General features: G+C 40.0%; 1 protein-coding gene across 16 annotated transcripts in view; it reads right to left on the reverse strand.

Moving 5' to 3' along the window:
* Positions 1 to 24,505, reverse strand: part of CDC42BPA (CDC42 binding protein kinase alpha) — a 316,161-nt gene that overhangs the window by 220,542 nt on the left and 71,114 nt on the right. The window lies entirely within an intron of this gene.

The following is a 24,505-nucleotide window of genomic DNA, read 5'->3' on the forward strand; positions in this document are numbered from 1 at the left end:
AATGAGTTTGTAAGGTGCACTCAGTTCAACCACCTGGACACACAGACTTTGAATCTATTTTAGGATCCAGAGTGGGGAATCAAGGTTTATACTTGGGGGAAGGCAGCTGGAAGTCTCTAGTTTGGCTCCAAGTTCACATCTTTTTTTTTTTTTTTTTAATGTTTATTTATTTTTGAGACAGAGAGAGACAGAGCATGAACGGGGGAGGGTCAGAGAGAGAGGGAGACACAGAATCCGAAACAGGCTCCAGGCTCTGAGCTGTCAGCACAGAGCCTGACACGGGGCTCGAACTCACAGACCGCGAGATCATGACCTGAGCCGAAGTCGGCCGCTTAACCGACTGAGCCACCCAGGTGCCCCGAAGTTCACGTCTTAATCCCTTTTAAGGGGGGATCCTGATTAGTTTGAACCTGATATGGCCCCCATGTACTGGTTAAAACCCAGAGGCAAAGAGAAGACAGGAAATGGAAACTCACCTCCTTATACAGATGCAATTATCTTACAGCCCAGAAATCAAAAGTACCAAACACATCCAGGATCTACAGTACAAGGACTGGAGACATTCACGAATGATACAGAGAAGCAGGAACAGGGAAGGATTTGGGGTTCTTAAAAACTGGAAACATTTAAGAGTAGTATAAAGAACCCCAGCCGTGAAGACTAGCCAAGAAATATTCAATTATTCAAGAATAAGAGCCAGGAACACCAGACTTTGGTTCATGTTTTCTTTCTTTCTATCTTCCTTCCTTCCTTTTTTTTTTTTTTTTAAGTTTGTTGACTGGGGGGGTCGGGAGGGGGGCAGAGAGAAGGAGAGAGAGAATCCCAAGCAGGCTCCACACTGTCAGCGTAGAGCCCAACTCAGGACTCTAACTTACAAACCGTGAGACCATGACCTGAGCTGAAATCAAGAGTCAGCGCATAACCGACTGAGCCACCAGGCGCCCCATGAATGTCTTCTCTTTAAGTTAGTACTTCGATACTACTTCTAAGATGAGAAACCAGGGATCCTCGTTTATTTCGTTCCCACCCTCAAGCTCACGAAATGACAGCAAATACAAGCTGTCTAAAGAAATAAAACCACAACATTAGAAAGTAAGAGTAACATCAGCCGATCAAAGATTTTAAAGAATTTCTAAGATCTAGGATGAGTAAAATGGGGGTCAGATAGACAAGAATGGAGAAACATGGCCCAAACTTCCCTGCAAAAGAAAATTAATGTGCAGTTACGAGCACTTACATAGAGTGTCAAAGACCAAAATCAAGGCGCTTACAGAGCGAAGAGAGCTCACATGGAAACTGTAAGTGTAACTGCAAATTTTGTCATTTCTGGTGGAAGGTGGAACTGTACACTTAAAAGGGAACAACACAGTAAAGGAAAAGGCAACTATAAGAAACAAGGTGATTTGGTCAGGGAGCTGGTAACAAAAGTAGGATGAATGAAGAGTATATATAAGTAGCTTTCATACTTTCCAAGAAAAAAGAAGAGGAAATAGCAGAAAATATCCCACCAAGAGAACCAAAGGAACAAAACCCAGTATTAACATCGTAAGAGATGAACAAGAAGTTCACAAAAAGTACCCAGCTTTCTTCTCTGAAATTATAAATCGTACTATAGTCCCAAAGAAGATTAGGCCCCAGTTCTCCTTTAATTAACCTGTAAGCTTAATATCACCCCAATGAAAATAGTAGACAATTGCGTCCAATACTCACATAGGAAAAGAGGCGCCTCTAGTCCTGGTGGTGTGGAAGGTTACATAACTTGAATGAAATTCCTGAACATCCCGAATGTGAGGAAGTATGAAAACCACCTTTCACACATTTCAGAGATGGGGAGAAAGAAGGCGGCATGGCCTCAAGACTGAGCACATCTAAGGACACTGGAGGACGAGCAAGCACAGCCGTCCTGCACCCGGAGGTTTCCGCCAAACTCCGGAGACTGAATTGGCCCTCTGGGAAGTGGACGGCAGGAGGAGATGGGAAACCGAGACTGGGCGGCCTAAGAGGTGGATCACACGGTTTACAATGGCCACGGAATATAAGGTCCACATACAAAAACACGAACCGCGTTTCTCCGCGCTAGTAAATGCCCACGTGTGCCGGCAGGAAAAGACGACTCATCAGTTACTGAATACTGTGTTCTTCATCGACCGAGTTGAGTTTGTTGTTCACATCTCTTATTCCTTACTGACTGTTGTCAACTTGTACCATCAGATAGGACAACGGTGTTAAGATCTCCTACTACGGGGGAGTGTCAGCTCAAGCTTCAGACTTTAGCTCAGGTCATGATCTCGCGGTTTGCAAGTTTGAACCCCGCGTCGGGACTTCGGATTCTGTGTCTCCCTCTCTCTCTGCCCCTCCCTCTCCTCTCAAAAATAAACATTAAAAAAAAAATCCCCTACTAAGAAATTCATATGCGTATCCTTTTACTTCTGTCCATTTTTGCTCTGTATACATAAAAGCTATTAGGCAATACAAAGCTATAATGGGTGCGGTCTTTGTCCTTAGTTCCTGGCACACAGTTCCTAAAACCTCTGGAATCTGTGGAGAGATAAGGCTGTCTTCTGTATGTTAACGAGCGGACTGGCGGCCGGTGTCCCACGAGCGGACTGGCGGCCGGTGTCCCACGATAGCTTCCTGGTGGGTGGCCAGGAAGACCAGCTACAATGGGATGGAAAGCTTTTTACGGTTCAGCCCCACCCCCAACCTCCAGAGAAGGGGGCAGGTGCTGCAGGGTGAGGTGTTAACCGCCAATGATTTGGTCAATCCTGCCATGTAACAAAATCTCCACAACACCCCCCAACTGACGGGGTTCTGGGAGCTTCCAGGTTAGTGAACACGCCAAGGTGCCGGGAGAGTGGCACTCGGACAGGGCGTGGGAGCGACACACGCCTCCTCCACACCTGGCCCTGTGCGTCTCCTCCATTTAGCTGTTCCTGTATCCTTTATGTAGGTTTTAATGTTTTCATTATTTTATTCTTGAGAGAGAGAGAGACAGAGAGAGTAAGAGCAGGGGAGGAACAGAGAGAGAGGGAGACACAGAATCCGAAGCAGGCTCCAGGCTCCGAGCTGTCAGCACAGAGCCCGACGTGGGGCTCGAACTCACAAGCTGGGAGATCATGACCTGAGATGACATCGGTGCTCAACTGACTGAGCCACTATAATATTTTTCTTTCCTTAGCTACCCTGAAGATTACAATCTACAGTAGCAACTTAAATTAGTATTCTTACCACCTCCCAATGATTAGGTCTTAAAACACATTAAGTCCATTTCCCACCTCCTACCCGTTGTGCTGTCGCTGTCATGTAACTTCAATGTACATTTCCGTATGCCCCACAGAGCATCATTCTGTTTTATGCAGTCAACAAAAGACACATTTACCCTTTCTGAAGCTCTCCGTCCCGTCCTACATTTCCCTGTTTTTTTTTCTAGGATCCTTTTCCTTCTACCTTAAGATTCCCTTAAGTGTCGGACTTCGGCTCACGTCATGATCTCACAGTTCGTGGGTTCGAGCCCTGCATCACGCTCTGTGCTGACCTCTTGCTCAGAGCCTGGAGCCTGTTTCGGATTCTGTGTCTCCTCCTCTCTCTGCCCCTCCCCCACTCACGCTTTGTCTCACTCTGTTTCTCAAAAATAAATGTAAAAAAAAAAAAAAAAAAAGATTCCCTTTAGTATCTTCTTTAGTGTAAGTCTACTGAGGACAGATTTTCTGTTTTCTCTCTGTCTAAAAACATCTTTATTTTGCCTTCATTTAAGAAAAATTGAGGGGCACCTGGGTGGCGCAGTCGGTTAAGCGTCCGACTTCAGCCAGGTCACGATCTCGCGGTCCGTGAGTTCGAGCCCCGCGTCAGGCTCTGGGCTGATGGCTCGGAGCCTGGAGCCTGTTTCCGATTCTGTGTCTCCCTCTCTCTCTGCCCCTCCCCCGTTCATGCTCTGTCTCTCTCTGTCCCAAAAATAAATTAAAAAATGTTGAAAAAAAAAAAAATTAAAAAAAAAAAAGAAAAATTGAGACTGGGGCGCCTGGGTGGCTCCACCGGTTAAGCAGCCAACTTCGGCTCAGGTCATGATCTCGCGGTCTGTGAGTTCGAGCCCCGCGTCGGGCTCTGTGCTGACAGCTCAGAGCCTGGAGCCTGTTTCGGATTCTGTGTCTCCCTTTCTCTGACCCTCCCCCGTTCATGCTCTGTCTCTCTCAAAAATAAATAAACGTTAAAAAAAAGAAAAGAAAAATTGAGACATAATTCACATACCGTACAATACACGTATATAAACACTTCGAAAGTGTGCAATTCACTGGTTTTCAGTATAATCACAAAGCTGTACAATCACCACTATCTAATGCCAGAATATTTTCACCACTCCCCACAACACACCCCCCCCCCCACCCAGAAGCAAGCATGCCCCACACCCTCCTCCCATCAGCCCCTGACAGCCACTGATCTACTTTCAGTCTCTATGGATTTGCTCCTGGTATTTCATATAAATGACATCATACAATATGTGGTTGTCTGCATCTGATTAATTTCACTCAGCATGATTTCAAAGTTCACCCCCACTGTAGCCGTTATCACTATTTCATTCCCTGTGGCTGAATAATATCCCACTGGATGGATATACCACATTTGTTTATCCACCCATCAGCTAACAGACATTTGGATTCCATGTCTGGGCTATTCTAAGGCTCCTATGCATGTTCATAGGTGGGTGTGTCTGTGTTCCGTCCTCGTGGGTGTATATGTAGAAACAGAACTGCTGGATTGAATGGGTGTTTGTTTGTTTTAAGTTTTTTAATGCTTATTTATTTGAGAGAGACAGTGAGCAGGGAAGGGGCAGAGAGAGATGGAGAGAGAGAATCCCAAGCAGGCTCCATGCTGTCAGCACACAGCCCAATGCAGGGCTCGAACTCATGAACCACGAGTTCACGACCTGAGCCGAAATCTAGAGTCACGTCGCTTAAATGACTGAGCCATCCAGGTGCCCCTGAATGTGTGTTTTCTAAAGCAGGCACACATTCTACATTCCCACCAGCAACGTACAAGAGTTCCAATCTTTCCACCTCTTCACCAACACTTGTTACGGTCTTTCATTACACCCACGTTGGTGGGCCAGAAGTGATATCTCATTGTGGTTTTGACTCGTGTTTCCCAAATGACTGATGATGTCGGGCATCTTTTCACGCACTTACTGGTCATTCATTTATCTTCTTTGGAGAAATGTCTACTGGAATCATCTGTCAATTTTTAGTTAGGTTATTTACATTTTTACTGTTGAGTTGTAAATGTTCTTTATATGTTCCTGGATACCAGACCTGCATGAGATTTTCTCCCATTCTGTGGACTCTTTTCACTTTCCCAATAGTGTTTTTTAGAAGCACAAAAGTCTTTACTTTTGATGAAATCTAACTTATCTATTTTTTCTTTGGCGCTTGTGGTCTTGGTGTATACTTAGGAAACCACTGCCCAACCCAAGGTCACAAAAATTTATACATATGTTTCCTGCTAAGAGTTACAGAGTTTTAGCTCTTACGTCTAAGTCTCTGCTCTATTTTGAGTTAATTTTATACACGGTGTAAGGCAGGGTCCAACTTCATTCTTCTGCTTGTGGATCTCCAGTTGCTCCTGCACCATTTGTTGAAAAGACTATTTTTTTATACCCTTGAATGTTCTTGGTTCCCTTGTCAAAAATCAACTGACCAGGGGCACCTGGTTGGCTCAGTCGATAGAGTGTGTGACCTGTGATCTTGAAGTCATGAATTCGAGCCCCATGTTGGGGGTAGAGATAACTTAATAAAGGAAAGAACAGGACAAGACAGGAAAGGAAGAAAGAAATCAACTGCCATAGATGTACAGGTTTATTTCTGGACTTGGAATTGTATCCCATTGATCCATATGCGATCCTTAACCAGGAACACACTGCCTTGATTACTAGTACTAAAATCAGGAAGTGTGAGTCTTCCCACTTTGTTCCTTTCCAAAATCGTATTGATTATACAGAGCCCCATGCATTTCTACATAAATTTAAAATCAGCCCGTCAATTCCTTTTTTTTTTTTTTTAAGGTTTATTTTTTAGAGAGCATGTGACGGGGGGTGGGACAGAGAGAGAGGGGGACAGAGGATCCAAACAGGCTCCAAGCTGGCAGCAGCGAGCCTCATATGGGGCTCAAACTCACAAACCGTGAGATCATGACCTGAAGTCAGATGCTCAACCAACTCAGCCACCCAGGCACCCCATAAAATCAATCTGTCAATTTCTACCCAAAAGGTAGCCTGGGTTTTGACAGGGATTACACTGAAAGCTATACACCAATTTGGGGAGAAATGCCATCTTAACGATATGAAGTCTTCCAACCTGTGAGTACAGGATCTTTGATTTGTCCAGGTCTTCTTTGATTGCTCTCAACATTTTCCAGTTTTGCTTTCATTCAACAGTAAATATTTTTGCTGGGTACAGAATCACAGGTTGACAGGTTTGCTTCTTTGAGGAGTTTTAACATTTCCCATTACCTCCCACTCCCATCACTCCCCTTGTGAACTGTCAAATTGCTTTTCAGAACTCGCATGTCCTTTTTCCACTAGCTGTTATAAAACCTTCTCTTTATCTGTGGCTTTCAGAAGTTTTACTATTATATGCCTGGGTGTGTTACGTGCTGAGAAGTATTTATCCCGTCATGGAGTCACAGCAACTCTTGAATCTATGTGTAGATCTCTGTTCTGAGTTATAGCTTTGAAAAGCTCTCACAGATTATCTCTTCAGATAGTGTTTCTGTCCCATTTTTTCTCTCCCATCTCCTTCTGGAACTATAAATACATACATGTTAATTTTTTCACTGTGTCTAACAGGAATCCTAATTTATGCTTTAATTTTCTGTCCATTTTTTCTCTCCGTACCTCAGCCCAGATATTTTCCACTGACCTAGTTTCCAGTCCACTAATCCTCTCTTCAGTTTTCTGTGGTTGCTACGAAACCTATCTCGTTTTAATTTAAACCGCTGTTATGTTTTCTTTCTACCCTAGGGTCAGATCACCGTAATGCCATCTGGGATTGATTACAACCGAGTTTCCGTCTTAGGAGGGCTGGCCTATTTCCGTGTGTCCTTTCATCTAAGGGGTGTAGCCCTTCAGGGGCCCCAATTAAATACCTAGAAAATTAGCAGAGTCCTCCTCTTTACTGAGACCTAATCTCCAACTTCTGTTTGCCCTACCTGTGAGGTTTCTGGAAGTTTTCTTCAGCTTCTCTGCCTCCAGACAACTGCCTCCAATGGGCAGGTAGAGCTAAATGCTGGGGATTCATATGTCCACAGACCTACTTCTCGGACTCATCATGCCCTTACTGATTTTACAGCTCTACACGTGCAGATACATGTATGTTTTAATCAAATTTTCCAGTTGTTTTCAGCAGCAGAGTGCTGTGATAAAAGCAAGTGTGTCAGAATCAGAAGTTCCACAGATAGATAATGTACATATATGTATATACATCTATATATATTATAGATTATGTATCTATATTATATATATATTATGGATTATTATATATCTATATAAATAGATATCAGATAGTTCCATATAGATATGGATAGAGATAGAGATGTCAAATTTCTCAAAATATTCTACAGGATTGTGACTGGCATTTCGTAGAATTTATAGATTGATCTACAGAGAACCGTCATATTTAGAAATACGTTACACCCTGTCTGAACATGGTCTGTTTTTCGGGTCTTTTCATCATATACTGTAAACTGTTCTCCATGTAAATCTTGACCATTGTTAAATCCTAGACACTTGTTTTTATCTTGTGAATCGTATCTTGTATCATTATCTCATCTCTTCTAGAGGATTTTTCTCTTTTTTTTGAGAGAGAGAGAAACAACACGAGCAGGGGAGAAGGGCCGAGGGAGGGGGGGCAGAGAGAGAGAGAGAGAGAGAGAGAGAGAGAGAGCGCGCGCTGTCAGCACAATCTCATGAGATTGTGACAAAAATATAAAATGATGGTGAGATTGTGAGCCGACACTCAACTGACTGAGCCGCCCAGGCACCCCTTTTGCTAATTATTTTGAGTACAGAGGAATTCTGATTTTTGTAAACTGATCTTTTATTTAAGAAATACCAAATTATCTTATTAGTACATGTATTTTGCCTGTTGCTTCTGGAGATTTTTATTTGTAGGTCACCTATAAATACAGATGTATCTCTTCCCTTCCAATCCTGTTAACTCATTTCGACTTATTTTCTTAACGTGTTGGCCAGGAACTCCAGTAACGTGAAAAGCTGTAACAGCATAAACCATGTTTGCTTTGTTCCTGATCTTGAGTGGCACGCATCTGAACTTTTCCCATTAAAAGTCTGCTTTAGGTTTTGGCACATACCCTTCATCAAATTAAAGTCATTCCCTTTATTATTTTGAGTTTTTATAACAGGTATGTATTAACGTAATGCTTTTTTCTTTTTTTTTTTTTTAAGTTGACTTATTTATTGAGAGAGAGAGAGAGAGACAGAGAGACAGAGAGAGGGAGAGAATATGAATCCCAAGCAGGTTCCTCACTGTCAGCACAGAGCCCGACACAGGATTGTGACCTGAGCTGAAACCAAGAGTCAGACACTTAACCAACTGAGGCACCCAGGCTCCCCTTAATGCTTCTTCTAAAACTGAAATAATCACAAGCCATGATCCAACAAGTTTTAAGTATATTAACTTTTGTAAAGAACCAATTTGGGGATGTGATAATACCACTCTCTATTGAACAGATTTCCAGCCTTACTTTCATTATTTCTTTCCTTCTTGTTTACCTTGTGATTCCTTTTCCAACTTCCTGAATTAAAATTTGGCTGATTAATGACCGTATTAGTTTGCTGAGGCTGCCCTAACAAGGTAGCTGGGTAGCTTAAACAAAAGAAATGTGTTTTCTCTTACAGTTCTGGAGAATTGGAAGTCCAAGATCAAGGTGACGAGGTCGGTTACTTCCAAGTGTCATGAAGGATCTGTTCCAGGCCTCTCTCCTTGGCTTGACGTGCCATTTTCTCCCTGTATCTTCCATCATCTTCCCTCTGTCCAAGACTCGTCCCATTTCCCCTTCTTATGAGGAGAGCCATGGAAATACAGTAGGGCCCACACTAATGACCTCATTTCCACGTAGTTACCTCCATAAAGACCCCTCTGTTCCCAAACAGAGTCACATTCTGAGGTACTAGAGGTGGGGACTTCCACGTATGAATGCTTTTGAGGTTTTTTGAGGGCCTGGGGAGAGAGCCACAGTTCAGCCCGTAGCAGTTTCCTGTTTCCTGGTAAATGTATTATAAGCTATAAATCTCTCTTTAAGTATCTCACAGATTTTGAAATGCAGCATTTCCATTCATGTCTAATTACTCTGTAATTTCCCTTATGATCTATACTTTTAAGTATACAAACATATGGGTCATTTTTAGCTGCTTAATTTCTCTATTTTATTAACGTCAGAGATACTGGTCTGCATAATAGTGATATTTTGGGAAGGTACTGAGGCAGCCCTTCTCGTCTAGAACACGGTAAAGTTTAAGAATGATCCGCATGTGCTGGAAAAGAATGTGCATTCTCTGCTGGATACAGAGTTCTTTATGTTATCTGTTAGGTTCACGATCAACACGTCACCAAAACGCTCTGTATCTCATCCCGGGGCAGTGAAGGTGAACATGGGTTCACGGGAAGCAGGCGGCAGGACTGGACACAGTTAACCGCGGGCTCGGGGTCTCCACAGCCCCGGCAAACCCAGGATCCAAACCCCAGAGTGCGGCGGCCCCAGACACCCTTCCATGGCCAGGGTGCTGCCTGCGAAAGCAGACCCCGCTCTGCACCCCTGCGGAGGAACGGTTCAGCCTCCACGATGGGGATGTTGGCTAAGTGGACTGCTGGAGCCTTTCCCGGATAGACTGAAGCTGCCTCAGAGAGCACGGTCAGCTAAGAAAATGAGTCTGCCTAAAAACCTGGGCCATCCAGAAATGGTAGCCAAACTATCTCAACATCCCAAAGACATCATCAACAGAATTCCAGGGTCTCTTCCCGGTTGGCTGGGCCACGAAAACCATTTCTGACCTTGCGAATGCCAACGTGGAGACAGATGCCTGCTGAAAACTGGTCCCCCGTTGTGCGGTCCGGGGATGACTGCACGGGGCCTTCCTCCCGGAGCCTGGAATTTCGGGACCAAGAAAGGCCTGGCCTCTGATGGCCTCATTATGATTCCCACGTGGGCTACAGACCTCCAGCCCCCTCCCCCCACGCGAGCACTATCTCAGCCGCCCTCAGTCACCAGCGGGCGGAGATGGAGACACTCCCAAGCGCAGCGGGCTCACGGCTACACTCCTTCCCACAGAGGGAGCCCTCCCTGTGCACGACGACTCCGGCGGTCCAAATCTGAAGTTCAACTGGGCACCCGCAAAATACAGGGAGGTCACGCCAACGGCATCCCGGGCTGGAGAGTGGAGAAGGCCACCCCCCGCTGGGGTCACGCCCAGGAAACTGAGTGGGGTGACGGCTGCTCCTCAAATCCTCCGAGAAGAGGCCACTGTGAAATCCATCGGAGGCTGTGGAACCCCGGGGCCCGGCCAGGAGCACAAAAACGCGGTGGCCTGCCGGAGCCCGGCTTTGTTGTGGTTTGTTCTCGTTTGTTCATAAGGCTGGGTGGGTGAAAGGAGAGCACCGCAGTAGCAACTCCTTTTATTCCTTCAGTTCCGGTAAGACTGAAGGTCTGGATAGTGGCTGGCGAGCTCCGGGGCCTGAAAGACTAGACCGGGCCAAGCCCTGCGTGTACTATTGAAGAGGACCTTTTCTGGCTTCATCAGAGCTCCCACACGGAAAACGCCAGACCCTGGGTACCCGCAGCCTCCTCCACCGGCGGATCCTTGCCGCTGACAGGCGCCGAGCCCTTGCCATTTCCCGGTAAGGACGTGCGGGGCATGCCTGCACCTCCAGATCCCGCTACAAGCACGTCCCAATGCCTCCCCGGGAGCAGCTCCAGAGAGCAAACCTGAGGAACCTGAAGGGTGTGACTTCGGGTTTTCCAAAGGGATGGGAAATGAAATTCCTAACAATGATTGAAATTCCTGCATGCATTCAGTACCTCTTACCAAATAGTTACTTTCTAGATTTGGAAGAAGAAGAGACATGCCAGCCCTTTAAATGAGGAAAGCCCTGGGGTGCCTGGGGGGGGGCTCAGTCGATTGAGCATCCGACTTCGGCTCAGGTCATGATCTCACGGTCTGTGAGTTCGATCCCCGTGTGGGGCTCTGTGCTGACAGCAGCTCTGAGCCCGGAGCCTGCTTCATATTCTGTGTCTCCCTCTCTCTCTGCACCTCCTCACCCCTCCACTCCCCTCCCCTTCTCTCTCTCAAAATAAATAAAAAACATTAAAAACATTAATAAAAAAATTAATGAGGAAAGACACTTTGTCCGGGAGTCCCTAAATCTGTTGAACCTTCCACTGTGGATACCCTCTCTGTTCTCTTCTGTGGCATGTTTTGTTTTGTTTTTGTTTTAAAGAGAAGTTTTATTTGCAATGAACCTGATCATGTGAATGAACAACTCTAACACTGGCTAGAACTGTTGTGCTAGCTGCGGAACATAAATCCCAACAGAATAGCTTGAACAAAACAAAAGTAGGTGGGTCCTACTAGATACAGATTTGACTGCCTCTAACCCCTTCGTGAAACTAGTCTGGGAGAAACCAGTTGTTACCATTTTTAAAAATCACTGCTTTACTCTACCAATCGTTTTTAACACAGAATGGAATAAATATGCCACTAACAAGTTCTACCTTCAGAAAATCAAGACTTCTATTCTTGACTTGCCAATTCCTGAGAAGCAAGTTAAAAGCTCTATTTTAAACTACTGCAAGTGTTTAGATTCTCCTATGCAAATTTTATCTGTCGTTACTGTATATATTTTAAAGCTAATTTGTTAGATGAACGTGTATTCCACGATTATTACAGCTTCTTTTAAGAATTATTTTATAACATTTATAACCAATTATCACATATACAAGGAAAACAAAAGACATGTGGAGTTCAACACAGGCATAAGGTGAACAACGTATGAAAACCAAGATCAAGAAACAGAACGTTGCAGCAACCAAGAAACCACCCACGCGCCTCCCCCCCTTCCCACTCTACATCGTTACCCTGACTTTTGTGATGAAATCAGATCATCTGCATTCTTTCCTGTGTTGCCTCCTTCAACTCCACATATGGTCAGGTTTCGAACAAGGTCATTCTAGCCTCATGAGTTGGGCAGTGGTCCCTCTTTTTCTAACTTTTGGGGAAGTTAATATGCAGAATTACTTCTTCCTTAAGTTATTCACAGAACTTAGAGGTTAATTTACCCCAACCTGGAAGAATTTTTAATGATTTCTTAAATAGATAATAAATTCATAAATAATTCATGATTCAATAAATAGGTAGTGCTTCACAAATCAAAACAAAACTGTTTCCACTTAGAAGCGTCACTCCCACTCCAGTCAGTGTCTACCTGCACCCCGTTCCCTCTTGTCCCTGTACTTTACGATAATACGAGCATGGATCATAATATTTTAACGGAAAAATTTGTTTTCAACAAAAAATAGCACTCTATAGCTATGATCCTGCGTCCTGTTTTACTTACTTTACAATACATCCTGGAGACCTCCGCGCAGGGGCACAGAGAACTCTTTCTTTACCGCGGCTGCAGTGTTCCAGGGTGTGGATAAACCATAGTTTATTCGACCTACTTTGGACACTAGTGTTATATTTGTCTCTTTTGTACACTTAAAAATTTGATCCATTTGTAGTTTGTCCTGATCTAGAATATGAATTTTGGGGTGCCTGGGTGGCTCAGTCAATTGAGCGTCCGACTGCGGCTCAGGTCATAATCCCCTGGTTTGTGGGTTCCAGCCCTACGTCGGGCTCTGTGCTGACAGCTCAGAGCCTGGAGTCTGCATCAGATTCTCTCTCTCTCTCTCTCTCTCTGTCCCTCCCCTGCTCATGCTCTATCTCTCTCTGTCTCAATAATGAATAAACATTAAGAAAAAATTTTAGAATATGAATTTTAACTGGATCCACAAATGGGACTCTCCCAATCAGCTATCCTGTGGTCTCAAAGACCATGTATTAAAAACTCTCTTTTACACTAACTGGAGACACTGCCTTTAGTTAATATTACATTACTGCATGGATTTGGGCCTATTTCTGGACTTCATGTACTATTTCTCGAGGCTTTGTAACATGTGTTAATATACGGCAGGTCCATCACTGCTCCATTTTTCACAAGCTTTTCTGTTTATTCTTTTTTTTTAAGTTTATTACGAGAGAGAGAGAGAACATACAAGCAGGGGAGGGACAAAGAGAGGAGAGAGAGAGAATCCCAAGCAGGATCCGTTGTGTCAGGACAGAAACCACTGTGGGGCTCGATCCCATGAACCGTGAGATCATTGACCTGGGCCAAAATCAAGAGTCGGACGCTTAACTGACGGAGCCACCCAGGCGCCCATTTTCTGTTGATTCTTAATTACTTTCTTGTATAAATTGAAGAATCAGTCTCTAGTAATTAGCATATGTATTGAAATTATTTAATCTATTAATTTAGAGATAATTAACATTTTTATAATGTGGCAATCGTATTTTTCTCTTCCATTATTTTCCAACGGTGGTTGTTTATACATATAAAAGTTCATGACTTGTGTAGATGTATAATCATTGTTGAACTAACCCTTTAATTTATAGTAGCTTTCAGCATTATCTTGGAGCTCTTAGATATATTTTTTAGATCTATAATAACCTATTTGCAAACTGATGTTCTAAAACTCTTCCTTTTCAATTCTTATGCCCAAGTAATAAAGGCTTTTTGGCAAAAATTAAACATGTGTCTGGTCCTTCCAATTCATTTGTGTTTGACTCTAATTATGGGCAATTCATGTTTTTCGGCTTTCTGGTTTGTGCGGTAGCAGAAAGGTAGAAGAAAGAGAGCAAGAGAGGAACAAGGATGAGGCAAACAAAAAACAAACAAAAAAAAATGACACACCTACATATATACTCCTATAACATATTTATAAATATTCATTCAGGTGGTCTAAACCAAGGCTTCAACAAACTATGGCCTCAAGGTCAACTATATTCCAATACTGTCTTATAAATAAAGGTTTATATGAACACAGCCAAATCCATTCATGTACAAACTGCCCAGGGCTATACTCACATTACAGGGACAGAGCAGGGTACTTGCCCAAACCAAACGGATGGTACAATCTAAAATATTTACTGTCTGGGGCGCCTGGGTGGCGCAGTCGGTTAAGCGTCCGACTTCAGCCAGGTCACGATCTCGCGGTCCGTGAGTTCGAGCCCCGCGTCAGGCTCTGGGCTGATGGCTCGGAGCCTGGAGCCTGTTTCCAATTCTGTGTCTCCCTCTCTCTCTGCCCCTCCCCCGTTCATGCTCTGTCTCTCTCTGTCCCAAAATAAATAAAAAATGTTGAAAAAAAAAAAAAAAAATAAAATAAAATAAAATATTTACTGTCTGGCAGTTCACAGAAGAAGTTTGTTGACCTACGGTTCTAAAGAGCCAGACTGAAGCTCAGAAATTACCTGAATGTGTAAAAGATGCAAAACCTAACTGTATGCCATCCATAAGAGATTCACTTTATATACAAAGGCCAAAAAAAAAAAAAAAAAAAAAGTTCAAACCTTAAGAAAGCTCTATTAACATGAAACACACTAGAATACCAGACAAGAAATAGTTACGTTGCAAAAAAGGAAAATTCCATAATGATAAAAGGGTTGATGTATCAAAAATACGTAAAAATTGAGAAGTTATATGCCCCTTTGAAGAGTTTCAAAATGTATGTAGAAGAGGAACAGACATACCCACAACTGCATTTGAAGATTCTAATAGCCCTCTCTCAAAAGAACTAAACAAAACTCACCATATCATGGAAGATTTTGTTGACAGCATCAACTCTCTTGACCTGACATGTATAAAAGACTACAAGCAACAAATGTAGAATAAAAATTATTTTCATGTGCACATGAAGTTTTCAGAGATAAGCCCTATTTTGACCACAGAATGAATTTCAATAAACCTCAAAAGTACTGAAAACTTAGAGTATGTCTGACCATAATAAAATAACTTCGGTATCAATAAGATAACTCATACGGCCCCAAAATTATTAGAAGTAAATGCTACATTGAATAACTCAATCAAAAAAGATATCACAGATAAATAGTATTTTGATATTAAGAATGAAAATATAACACCAAGGTATGTGGGAAGCACTTAATCCTTCTCAGGAGGAAATTTATAGTTCTAATGTGTAAATTGGAATGGAAAAGAATCAAAGATCTAGGATTTCACCTTGAGAAACTAGAAAAAAGTTGAGCAAATTAAACCCAAAGAAAGTATTAGGAAAGAAATAGCAAAGGTAAAAACATTGAAGTTAAAAAGTGACAAAATATAGACAATTCACAAACCTCAAGTAGCTTTGTTCAAAATTAATAACACTGAAAAACCTCTAAACATGACTGCCATGAAAAACAAAACTTACTGAAGCTGACCCAAGATAAAATAGAAAACTGAATAGCTCTGTAACCATCAAGAAACTAAATAAGTAGGATTATATTCCCCCAAAAAAAAAAAAATTCCAGATGGTTTCACTGGTAAATTATCAAACATTTGGGGGGGGGGGGGGGGGAGGGGACCAAATATACATAAAATATTTTTTAAAAAAAGGCAAAAACAAAAACAAAACTCCCTCAATTCATTTTTAAGTCCAGCATAATATTAACATCAAAATTTGGCACGGACATTATAAAAAGGAAATTATAGGTGAACACTCTCCATGAATTATAGATATGAAAATAGTTAAGAAAATACTAAGGAACTACTGAATAGGGCAATATCTCAAAAGAAGATTAAGTCATGATCAACTGGAATTTATCCCAGAGATTACTTTAATATTTGAAAAATCAATCATATACCAAAGGCATAATCCATGAAAGAAATAATTGATAAGCTAGACTTCGCCAAAATTAAAAACTTCTGCTCTGTGACAGACACTCACCTGGGAGAAAATATTGGCAAAAGACACACGATAAAGGACTGTTATCCAAAATAAACAAAGAACTCTTAAAATTCAACATTAAGAAGACAAACCAACCCATTAAAAAATGGGCCAAAGGTGCTCACAGACGTCTCACCAAAGCAGATACACAAATAAGCCTGTGGAAAGATGCTCCACACCACCCTGGGGACTGCAAGTTAAAACAACCATGAGATACAACTACACACCTGTTAGAATGACCAAAATTTAAAGCACTGAACGCCCCAAATGCTGACAAGGATATGGAGGCTACAAGAACTCTCATTCATTCCTGGTGAAAACGCAAAATGGTACCGGCCACTTTGGAAGGCCTTCTGGCAGTTTCTTACAAAACTTTAATAATACTCTTATGTCAGTCAATCCAGGGATCTTGCTCTTTGGTATCTGCCCAAAAGAAATGAAAACTTATGTCCACACAATAACCTGCATGTGGGTATTTATGGCAGCTGTATTCATAATTGCCAAAAGTTGGACACAACCAAGATGTCTTTCAGCAGGCAAATGGATAATTAAAAACAGTGGCATATTCGGACAATGGTATGTCATTCAGCACTAAAGAGAAATGAGCGATCAAAAGCCATAAAAAGACACGAAGGGAACTTAAATGAACATGGAAGAAGGCACTATGAAAAGGCTACATCCTGTATAATTCCAACTATCGGACATTCTGGAAAAGGCAAGACTGTAGAGACGGTAAAAAGATCGGTGACAGAGGATGAGGGGAGGGAGGATGATAAACAGAGCACAGAGAGAGGATTTTGAAGGCAGTGAAACCATTCATGCGACACTACGTGGTGGGTATGTGTCTTTATACATTTGTTCAAACCCAGACAATGGGCAGCACCAAGAGCGAACCCTAATGTAAACTGTGGACCTTGGGTGATGACGATGTGTCACTGCAGATTCACAGACTACACACAAATGTATCACTGGAGTAAAGGATGCTGACAGTGGGCGAGGCTGTGCACATGTCAGTGCGGGGTGCATGGGAACTCCCTGTACTTTCCACTCAATTTTGCTATGAACCTAAAACTGCGCTAAAAATTGGTCTATTTTTAAAAAGTCAATCAAATAACTAACCGTACTAACAGAATAAAAGGGTGAATCTATATGATAATTTCACCAGATGCCAGAGAAGCATATGACAAAATTCAGCACCCATCAGTCATTAAATTTTTTAAACTCTCAGCAAACTAGTAATAGAAGACAGTATCTTCAATCGGTTAAAAGGCACCTCCACCAACACCTACCATTAACGCCATACTTAGGCAGTGAAATGCCGAATCCTTTCCCCCAAAGCTCAGGAATAGGTGTCTCAGGACACCTATTCAGTATTTTCCTTGGGATCTGAACTAGTGCAGTAAGTCAAGATAAAGAAATAGAAGGTAGAAAGTCTGGAAAATAATAAGGAAATTGTCCCTAGTCTCAGACAAGGTGATTGTTTACAAAGAAAATCTAAGAAAACAGCAATTAAAACGATAAAAAACTATCCAAAAAATAGTAAGTGAATTGAGGAAATCACGTCAGATACAAAAGTCACTGATGTATCTACATATTAGCAGCATTCTAGCTAAACATAAAAATTTTCAGTCTCATCTACCATAGCATCAAAAAACATAATATATTTAAGAATAAATTTAACGAAGTATGAACAAAACTGTATACTAACATAATAAGACGATCCTAAGAAAAATTAAAAGACACCTTAAAAAAACCAAGAGAAATACCTTGTTTATGAACTAGTAGACTCAACATTATTTATATGTCAGTTCTACCAAAACTGATCTATAATTGAATATGAACCCATGTTCAATGATGAGTTAGGCATTTACGGAAACTGGCACAGATTTTAGAATTTATGCAATACGGCAACAATCCTAGAAGAGCTAAAACAATTTTGAAAGAGAACAACGTAGAAGGACTTACCCTCAGACTTCACTACATGCTCTCAACTTTTCAGTGTAAAGCTAGAGGGATCAAAATCAAGATAGTATGAGACTGGCATAGGACAGACAGAGGGATCAATGCAACAGAATAGGAAAAGCAGAAAAAGATCAAGATTTATATGGTCAACTGATATTTCTGACAAAGGTGCTGAAGTAATTCAATAGGGGGAAAACAGCTTTTTTCACTAAATGGCGCGGAAACAACCGCCTATCCATTAGGAAATAAATGAACCTCAACCCTTAGCTCACGTGACACGTGAATTCATTCAAAATAAATCACCAAACTACACATCATAAGAGCTAAAGTTATAAAACTTTCAGGAAAAAACAGAACATCTTTGTGACCTGGGTATGAACCCAAATTTCTTAGAAAGTACATAGAAAACAATAACCATGGGAGAAAAAAATTCATAATTATAGCATCAAAATTGAAAACTTCTGCTCATAAAAACATTTTTCAGAAAATTAATAGGCAAGCCACACAGCCTGTGAGAAAATACTGACAAAACATCTATTGACAAAGGACTTTTACAAATATAAAATATGATGAACTCCCAGAACTCAATAATAAAAATACAAATACCTCAATTTTTAAAAATGAGCAAAACATGTGAACACATACTTCACGAAGAAGATAGAAGAATGGTGAATAAGCCACAGAAACACCTATAACAATGCTATTTAAGACCATGAGCGACTATTACCCAACTAGACTAACAACAACAAAGTATTGGTGAGAACCACGGAACATGATAGGAATGTAAAATGGTATAACCTCCTTAGAAAAAAATGTGCCAGGTTCTTTTAAATTTAAACATGCACCTACCAATAACAGAGCAGTTCCAGTAGCAGGTTTTGTCCAAAGAAGAGAGAAATGTATTTCCATAAATACTTGTACAATAATATGCATGTCGGCTCTATTCCTAATAGCCAAAAACTAGAAACAGCCCAAATGCTCATCAACAGAAGAATGGATAAATTGTAATATAGTAATAAAATAATATGTTAATCGGCAATAAGAAGAGAATATTCATACATTCGATCACAAGGATGGATCTCATCAGACATATTCTGAGCAAAAGAATTTGTACACCAAAAAGTACCTATGGTATGATTCCATTTACGTGAAATTTTCAAAAACCCAAAACTAATCCACAGTGAAAATTTAGAACAGTGGTGGCCACTTGGAAGCTATGGGAAAGTGACAGGAAAGGGAGCTTGCTAGGAAGATGGAAATATTCTGTATCTTCAATAAGGGTAAATCTATCTATCTCTCAAAACTCACAGCATTATATGTATATATAATTAGTGTACTTCAACATGTATAAAATTTACCTCAGAAGAGCTAGACAACCAAAAAAAAAAAAAAATTCCACTCCTAGTCTCCATGGCTTCACTAGTTTTCAAAGAAATAATACTAATCCTCTACAAACTCTTTCAAAAAAGCTGAGAAAGCAAGAACAGTTCCCAAATTGTCTTATGAGTTAGGTATATCATTCCAAAATTAACAAGACAGGTAAATTAAAGGCCAATCTTTCTCGTGCACATAAAACAAAAAACTGCTAAACAAAATATTAGCAAACCAACCCAACTTGCATATATTAAAATGATACATCAGGAACAACTGAACTTATACAATAATGCAGTATTGATACCTTTAAAAACTAACCAATATAATCCCAACAGTAACCGAATAAAGAAGTTAAATCATATCATCAAAACACATATAGAAAAAGCTTTTGATAAAAGTTAACTCCTATGCATGGCAAAAACTCTCAACAGACTAGGACTATAAAGAAAACTTCCTTAACCTGAAAAAGAGTAACAGTACAAACAAAAAAGCTGTAGCAAACTTCAAACCCAATAGTAAAATACTGCACACTTCCTCCTGAAATCACAAATCAGGTAAAAATTCTATTTTCACCACTTGAATTCAACATTTTCTGGAAGATCCTCTCCACTGCAATAATACAAGATAAAGAAATAAAAGGCATAAGGATTGGGAAGAAAGAAAACAAAAGCTGTCATTATTTAGAAATATGATTATGAAAAATTCAAAAAACATATATAAACTAAATTAATATGTCAAGATCCTTATATACAAGATGAATATACAAAAATCAATTGTATTTCTATTCTAGCAACAAAGTTATTAGCAAACAGAATTCTATAAAAAGCTCATCCACAAACACCAAACACTCATAAATAAATGTATAAAATCCACAAAGAATAAAATGAACCTTGACCTGTACCTCAAGAAATACAAAATCATCGATACCAGATGGATCAAAGACTGAAATATAAACGATATTTTTAAAGATTCTGGAAGATGACACAAGAAAATGTCTAAATGACCTTGAGGTTAGAAAAAAAACTTCTTTCAAGGAACACAAAAAGGGCTGATCAATAAAGAAAAGTTTAATTAACTGGTCTTCACTAAACCTAAGAACTTCTCTTCAATAAAAAAATCCATATGGAGAGGGAAAAGCCAAGCCACAGGAAGGAAGAGATATTTTATTTAATACACACACACACATTATCTCCAACAAAGGATGTAAATCCAGAATATATACCAGTAAGTCCAACAACCCACTCCCAATTCCCCAACCTCAGAATGTGCACTTCATGAAAAAAAAAAAAAAATCTAAGTTATATAAAGTGATATGAAAATGGGCTTAACTTATAGAATTTGTAAAGAAATCTTAACGTAAAGAAAATGTAAAATAAAATCATAATTCAGTGTTACTATTCATTCACCAAAAAAAAAAAAAAAAAAAAAAAAAAAAAAAAAAAAATGGCGTAAAGGTAAAAAAAAAAACCAAAATTACCAAGTATTGGTGAGGCTGTAACGCAACTGAGACCTTAATATGTTGTTGGTAGGTGTACTGGTAAAAATGATAAATGGGAAACCACTTGGGAAATTATCTGGCACTATCTACTAAACCTGAATATGCCCACCCAGTGACCCAGCAAGTCCACTCCTAAGTTTACATCCAACACAAATGAGTGTCTTGCCTCCCAAAAGACATGTACAAGAACATTCGTAACAACATTAATAACGTGGCCATAAACCATCAACAACTTGAATCCCCACAACATTAGTATGAATAAATAACTTGTGGTATATTTATACAAAGGAGTACTATGAACCAATACAAACAAAGATGAATAACACAAGCATAATCTTGAGCAAAATAAGTCACAAACAAGGACATATATTAGAATTTCATTAATATAAAATTCAAAAACAGGTAAAATAAGTCTACGGTGATAAAGTCAGCAGAGATGGTTAATATGGAGGTACTTACTCACATAGAGGAGGCAATGCATGTCTATCTTGGTCTGCATAATGGTGACACAAGTTCACGCAAATGCAAAAATCCACTGAGTTAGGCATGCATATAACTCAATTTTTAAAAAATTTTAAGACCTTAAAAGAAACATATTTTCAGACAAATAAAAGCAGACAGTTTATCATCAAACATGATGAAATACTAAACAGAATTTTTAAGTCAAAATGAAATGGTATCAAAGGGAAGTATGTGAATGTAAAGTATGTGACTATGAAGAGCAAGAGACAATGTAGATGTATGAATAAGCCCATGTGAACAGGGACAGTAATTTTTAAGGTTTTAAATATATGTAGAACTAAAAACATAAGAGCAATGACAAAAAAGGTAGAAGTCAGGTAAATGAGAATCGGCAAAACACAAATTTACCAAAGACACATGTGGCAATCTCTCAGGAAACCAACAAAAAGTAAAACTAAGAAATTAATAAATGAGAGAAAAAATAATTTAAAATACTCCATTAATCCAGGAATTGGGAGACACATAATACAGAATGGGTAAGACAAATATAGAAAAAAAATTATAGTACGTAGTGTATTTACACTAAATATCAACTGACTATATACTCCAACTAAAAGACAAGAGATTATCAGAGTGGATTAAAAAACAAAAACTGGGGTGCCTGGCTGGCTCAGCTGGTAGAGAATGCGACTCTTGATCTCAAGGTCATGAGTTTGAGCCCCACATTGGGGGTAGAATTTACTTTAAAAAACAAAACAAAACAAAAACTATATTCTACTTAACAGTAAACATACATAAGATTCTAAAAAGCTAAAACTACAAGGAAGGAATATGATATTTAATGCAAATGTTAATAAAACGAGCTGAAATCATTCTACTGATGTCAAATTAAGGACAATTTAACTCCAAAAGCATTACCTAGAGATGACAAGGATCATTCCACTATGATAAAAGAGTTAATCACCAGGAAGATATAACTTTATATTTGTTATCAGTGAAAACTGAAAGAAAGAAAATAAAGAATAAATAAGGAAATGGCAGATCAAGCTGAGAAAATAATGAAGGATGTGGAAGATTTAAACAAGATTAATGAATTTAACCTAATTAGTATTTCTAGAACAATGCACAGCAAATTTCTAAAGACTGAAATCACACAGGGGCGCCTGGGTGGCTCAGTCGGTTAAGCGGCTAACTTCGGCTCAGGTCATGATCTCGCGGTCCTTGAGTTCGAGCCCCGCGTCGGGCTCTGTGCTGACTGACAGCTCAGAGCCTGGAGCCTGTTTCAGATTCTGTGTCTCCCTCTCTCTGATCCTCCCCCGTTCATGCTCTGTCTCTCTCTGTCTCAAAAATAAATAAACGTTAAAAAAAAAAATTTAAGACTGACATCACACAGTAACTGTTACAGAATTACACTGCAACTCAATAACAGAAATATAACTACAAAACCCTCTAAATATTTAGAAATTGAGCAACAAACTTCTAAAGTAATAAATTTTTAAAAACCACACAAATAGTGGAAATTTACAATCATACTGGAAATCACATTGTATTTTGAGCAAAATAACAATGAAAACATGACATGATAAAACTTATCAGCTGTAGCTAAAGCTGCTTAGAGGAAGATGTATAGCCTTAAATACACATATGGAAAGAAGGGCTACACATCAATGCTGTAAGTATCTATCTCCAAAAGCTATGAAAAGGATAGCAAGTTAAAACCAAAGAGAATAGAAGGAAGAAAATATTAAGAGCAGAAATTTTTGAAACAGAAATCGAATCTACAACAGAAAAATTCAAAAGGCAAAGGTTAATTCATTGAAAAAATAACAAAACCGATAAAGCTCTAGCATGACAAATGAAAAAGTAACAGGTAAAAATAATCAATAGAGTAATAAGTGTGAAAAATTAGATGACATGGATGGACTCAATCCAAACCAGTCTGATTTCCACTACAGATATTCAATACATAATCTCAAACAGTGTCACCAGCAACCTCGAGGGCCCACGGTTTTACAAGTGAAATCTTCTAAGCATGTAAGGAAAAAATAATAACAATCTTCCCAAACTCCACCAGAGAATGGTAAAAGAGGGAATACCTCCCTCTTTTTATGAGGCCAGCATAATCAAAACACCAACATCTGATCAGGATTTTTAGTAGGAAAATTACAGGCCAATTTCTCTCAAAGATCCTAAGCACGTACACATGTTCACAGAGCAAACCAAGAGCAAGGAAACATAAAAAGGGTAATACAAAGTTGGGCTTAGCTTAGAAATGCCAGGTTAGTTTAACATTTGAAAATAAACTGGGGTAATTCAATACATTAACAGAGCAAGAGAGAAAAGCCTTAAGTGTCTCAAAAGATGCTGATAAGACATCTTAAAATCCAACACAATTCATAATTGAAAAAGTAAAATTAGCTAGGTTACTAGGTATAAAGTCAAACAAAATTCAATTATATTTCTAACTATTAGCAAAAAAAAAAAAAAACAAAACAAAAACAAAAAAAAACCCTAGAAAATGAAATCTAACAATTCTAATTAAAATAACAAAGAATTTGGGGTGCCTGGGTGGCTCAGTCGGTTGAGCGCTGACTTCAGCTCAGGTCACGATCTCGCGGTCCGTGAGTTCGAGCCCCGCGTCGGGCTCTGGGCTGATGGCTCAGAGCCTGGAGCCTGCTTCCGATTCTGTGTCTCCCTCTCTCTCTGCCCCTCCCCCGTTCATGCTCTGTCTCTCTCTGTCTCAAAAATAAATAAAAAGTTAAAAAAAAAATTAAAAAAATAAATAAATAAAATAACAAAGAATGTCACATTCCTTCATTGATTGGCTGACCTAGTGTTAAGATGTCAATTATCCACAAATTGATGTCTAAAGAAGTTTTTTTTTTTGCTTTTTTTAAGGGTATTCATTTATTTGGGGGTGGGGGGGAGCACGAGCAGGAGAGGGGCAGAGAGAGAGAATCCCAAGCAGGCTCCACGCTATCAGCGCAGAGCCCGATGGGAGGCTCTGTCTCATGAACCGAGAGATCATGACCTGAGCCAAATCCAGAGTCAGAGCTTAACCGACTGAGCCACCCGGGTGCCCCTACAAACTGATCTCTAGTTTCAGCGTAATCCTAATCAAAATTCAAGCAGATGTATGGGTATGGATTTTTAAGAGTAATTCTGAAA

This window comes from Neofelis nebulosa, chromosome 15, assembly GCF_028018385.1.
Source record: "Neofelis nebulosa isolate mNeoNeb1 chromosome 15, mNeoNeb1.pri, whole genome shotgun sequence".
Lineage (NCBI taxonomy): Eukaryota > Metazoa > Chordata > Mammalia > Carnivora > Felidae > Neofelis > Neofelis nebulosa.